This window comes from Macrotis lagotis, chromosome 5, assembly GCF_037893015.1.
Source record: "Macrotis lagotis isolate mMagLag1 chromosome 5, bilby.v1.9.chrom.fasta, whole genome shotgun sequence".
Classification (NCBI taxonomy): Eukaryota; Metazoa; Chordata; class Mammalia; order Peramelemorphia; family Peramelidae; genus Macrotis; species Macrotis lagotis.
This window is the reverse complement of record NC_133662.1, coordinates 7,623,352-7,628,072: the sequence shown is the minus strand read 5'-3', so window position 1 is coordinate 7,628,072 and position 4,721 is coordinate 7,623,352. Positions and strand designations below refer to the sequence as shown.

General features: G+C 46.6%; 1 pseudogene; it reads right to left on the bottom strand.

The window, feature by feature from the left end:
• Window positions 1-301: 301 nt before the first annotated feature.
• LOC141523436 (serine/threonine-protein phosphatase 2A 56 kDa regulatory subunit alpha isoform pseudogene) lies at window positions 302-1,815 on the bottom strand (annotated as a pseudogene).
• Between the last annotated feature and the right edge of the window lie 2,906 nt (window positions 1,816-4,721).

Genomic DNA, 4,721 nt, shown 5'->3' with positions numbered 1-4,721 from the left:
TGAGTCTTCTATTCAGGAAGCACACTGCATTTCTTTTAAATAAAGCCGGGCAGGGATAATTAGAACTCTGTATCACCATGCTGAGTGACCCAAAGCCTCCATCAGTGATGCGGGGGAAGGGGAAAGGATGGACATGGGGATGGAGGAAGGGCTCCAGAGACCCTGCCTTCAACCCTGTGCTTTACTGGGGAAGGGAAAAGGAGGAATGAATGAGAGATAATGTTATGTCATCATCACTCTTCTGTGAAGCTGCTTGCTGACCAGTGAATGTCATTAATGGGATGGCAGGTAAAGGGGGATGTTCTCCAGCTGAAGTCGTCATCATTTCATTTATTTGGCACTTGTACGCTTGAGTGCATTGTATACACTGTGAGTACTGTTATGCTTTTCAGTCAAAACTTTCTTTAACTGTAATTCCTCCAATTTTTTCCATAATTCTTCATGTTCCAATTCCTTTTTTTTCTCTCTTTGCCTTTCTGCTTTGTATGAGCTCATAAGATCATCAAAAAGCTTGCCATTCATCTCCATTAATGTTTTCTACACATTGTAGACTAGTGCTATGATGGTCGGATTCCAGTGTTCTTTGGAAATTTTGTATAAACTGGCAAACATGATTGGAAGAATTTTATCAATATTTTCCTCAAACTAAGAATATATTCATTATTCCAGAAGTACAATGCCCTTTCTGCAACCTGGAAATGAGAACTTGACACACACTTGGATGTCTGCTTAAAGAGAGGCTCTTCAATTTTTTTGAACTGTGTTGGTTCTATTACATCTAGGATTTCTTCAATTTCTCCTAAAAACATCACCTCCTTCTGACTGCACGTTTTTGGCCAAAATTTCAGCAATCCTCTGATTACTGGTTCTGTTAGTGTTGTGTCTTTCTCCAGGAACTGTACAGTACAATAGGCTAGCTGAGCATGAAACAAAGACAATCCTTTAGCAGTGTGCATAGGAATTAAAACCTTCATTAGAAACTGTTTATGTTCTGCTTTCAGAGGCAGGGCAAAACCGTGGATAATACTTGCTAATATCTCAAGAAGTTCAGCAACACCATTAAAATGTTCTGTCTCATATATAAACCTGAGGAAAATGTTGTTAACCTGCTTTCTGATGAATGCTCTTAATCCAAGGAATTTCCCATAAATTCGATGCAGAACCGTCTTCAGGAAGTCACGCTCTCTGGGATCTTCACTATCAAAAAGCTCCAAGAGCTGCTGTACAAATTTCTGGTCAATATATCGCTTTGCAATACTCGGGCTGAAAATCAGGACTCTCCAAAAATCTTAAGAAGAACTCATATACCAACTGGATGTGAGGCCATGATGCCTCCAGGGTCGGCTCATCTTCTTCTGGGTCAAAGTCTGGATTATCACTTGGAGGAAGAGTCCTGAAGATATTGACACTGATCGTTTTTACTATATCAGAATATGTTGATTCAACAAGCACACCACGATTTGTTGAGACATACTCAATCAGTTCATTCAGTGTTGCCCTTTTAATTTCTTTGCTTTTCAAGTCTGCAACAGAGTCCATGAAATCAAATAGTGCGCAACACTGCTGCAACTTCTGACAGAAAGGATCTTGTTCATTTGAAGAGGCATCTTTGAGCTGGGGCAGGGGCTGCAGCTCGGGCGCGCTGCTCTGGCAGCGGAACTGCGACGAGCCCTGCGCGCGCTTCTGCCTCAGCGCCTTGCGCACAGACTTGCGGGTGAAGCCGTCCACTTTCTCCCAGGCCGAGATGGAAGCTCCGGCCGGGGCCGCCGCCGACATCGCGGCCGCCGGGCTCGGCAGCTCGGGCTGGCGCTGCATGGAGGCGGCGGAGGGGGAGGGGCGGGGCTCCGGGGGCTCCGCCTGCGCGCGCTGCTGCCGGCCCCGGCCGCCCCCCGCGCCAGCCCCGCGGGTCCTCAGAGCCCCATGCCGGGCCGGGCCGCCGGCGCCGCGCTCCTGCTCCCGGGCTGCCGCGAGTCGGGGGCCGCGGGCGTCGAGCCGGAGGGGAGCGCCTCGGCGCGCGGACGAGAGGCCGCGGAGACCCGCGCGGGCGCCCTCACGGGCCGGCGCCCTCACTGGCGGCCGCCGCTGCTGCCCGGAGGCTGCCCCGCCGCGGCCATCCCGGGGCTCCGCACGGCCCGCGCCGGCCCGCGCCGCCTCCTCGTGCCCGCTCAGCGGCCGCCCCTCATGCCCGCCCCCCGCGACGCCAAGTTCAAACCCTCCCCGGCCGGGCCGCCAGCCGCCGAGAGGACGCCGGCACCACGAGGCTGCGCCCGCGCGCCCAGCCCGGAGCTGCCGAGCCAGGGGAGGGGCCTGCGCGGGGGGCGCCCGATCTATAGAATTTTCTACAGAATATGTGATCCTCCTAAAGATGTCTAATTTTGGCATCTGGATTGTAAATTTGACTTAAGCCCATGTCTTCTGATTCCAGTCCATATGATCTCAGTCTCTTCTTTAAGATTCAGCTAGATGAAAGGTATCTACAAAATGTATGAATCTTCCCAAGCTGTTTAGATGGTGTATTATGGGAGAGTGTTCACAAAATAGTGAGTTTAGAGCAGGATCTAGAAACCATGCCCAATCTAATTTCTATCATTCTTCAGATTATTTTTCTCCTGTTCTCTTCGAGTTGATAGGGCAATATTACTGTCTTTCATAAAAGATATAATACTCTGCAACTCTCTCACATCCTTTCCAACAACTCTGGGTTTCTTTGACAGCAGAAATCTTGCTGGATTAATGGTAGACATTATGGGATTCTTTCGACTCTAAGAAGCTATCAAGAAGCTTGTGGATTGGGGAGGGGTGGTTGATGTGAGATTGGGGGGTTTCCACAGAATGTTCTTCAAGAATATATCAAACTCACAGTTTTGAGGGTGGAGCCAAGATGGCAGCAGGAGAACAGCCTTCTTAGGTGCTCTCTCAAGAATATTTCATAAATATTAAAATTATGACTCTAACTTAATTTTTGAGAGACAGAATCCACAGAAAGATCCAGTGAAGCAATTCTCTAGCACAAGGTAACCTGGAAAATAGTGGAAAAGCTCTGTTCCACAGGTTTGGAGGGGGTGGCAGCATTGCAGAGGGAAGGAGCTTCAGTCTTCTGGGAACAGCCCCAGGGCATCTGGCAGCAGAAGCAGTTTCTTGACCTGCCATCCCAGGGAGCACCAAGCACAACTTGGAAAATCAGCAGGGAGGGATTTGCCAGAGTGAACACTAAGCCCAGGCCAGTGTGGCCCTTCTCAATGTGGCCACAGCCCTCAACACAGCCCAGATCCCAGGAAATGGAAGCCGCCCAGCAGTTGCTCCCTGAGCACTCAGCCCATGGAAAGTAAGGTAGTGGAAGGAGATTGCTAAGGTCTGTCCTCTGTCCCTGAGCCAGGACTCTGGGACTTTGACCATATTCAGACCCTGGTCATAGTCTGGAGCCCCAAAGGGGAGAGCTTGTGGCCAATTTAACAGACCAAGAGAGCAGTTGGAGCCTCACATACTGAGGTCCTTGTGGGGCTGTCCCAATAATACTCAAAAGCTCAGGAAGCACCCTCAAACCAGGCACAGGTTGGGGATATGCGTAAACAGAAGAAAAAAAAGGAGACAATTACTTTGTTCCCATGGAGGACCAAAATACACAATCTGAAGATGAGAAAGTCCAAGCTTCTACATATAAAGACTCCAAGAAATATAGAAGTTTGGATCAAGCTATGACAGAGTTCAAAAAAGATTTTGAAAATCCAGTAAGGGAGATAGAAGAAAAATTGGGAAGAGAAATGAGAGAGATGCAGGAAAAACATGAAAACAAAGTCAGCAGCTTAGTCAAGGAGATCCAAAAAAATGCTGAAGAAAATAGCATATTAAAAACCAGTTTAGGTCAAGTGGATAAAACAGTTCAAAACGTTATTGAGGAGAAGAATGTTTTAAAAAAACAGCATTGGCCAAATGGAAAAGGAGATAAGAAAGCTCTCTGAGGAAAACAAATCCTTCAGATGTAGAATGGAGCTAAAGGAAGCTGATGACTTTGTAAGAAATCAAGACAATATTTCATCACCAAAAGAATGAAAAACTAGAAGAAAATGTGAAATATGTCATTGAAAAAGCAACTGATCTGGAAAACAGATCTGAGAAAGATAATTTAAAAATTATTGGGCTACCTGAAAATCATGATCGGGAACAGAGCCTGGACCTCATTTTTAAAGAATTTCTACAGCAAAATTGTCCTGATTTCCTAGAAGCAGAGGGTAAAATAGAAATTGAGAGAATCCACTGATCTCCTTTGGAAAAAGATCCCCAAACCCTGCCCCCCAGGAATATTATAGCCAAGTTCCAGAGCTCTGAAGTCAAAGAGAAAATATTACAAGCAGCCAGAAGGAAGCAATTCAAATATTGTGGAGCTACTGTAAGGATTGCCCAGGACTTAGCAGCATTTACATTAAGGGTTTGTAGGGCTTGGAATATAATGTTATGGAAGGAAAAAGAGCTTGGAATGCAACTTTAATTCAAATACTCAGCAAAACTGAACATCCTCTTCCAAGGGAAAAGATGGAATTTAGGGGGAATTTCAATTGTTCCTGTTGAAATGACCAGAGCTAAACAGAAAGTTTGACCTTTAAGTACAGGACTCAGGTGAAGCATAGAGAGGGTAGACAGAAGGATAAATTTTGATGGACTTAATGATGATGAACTGCATGTATTCCTGCATGGGAAGATGATACTGATAATACTCATATGAA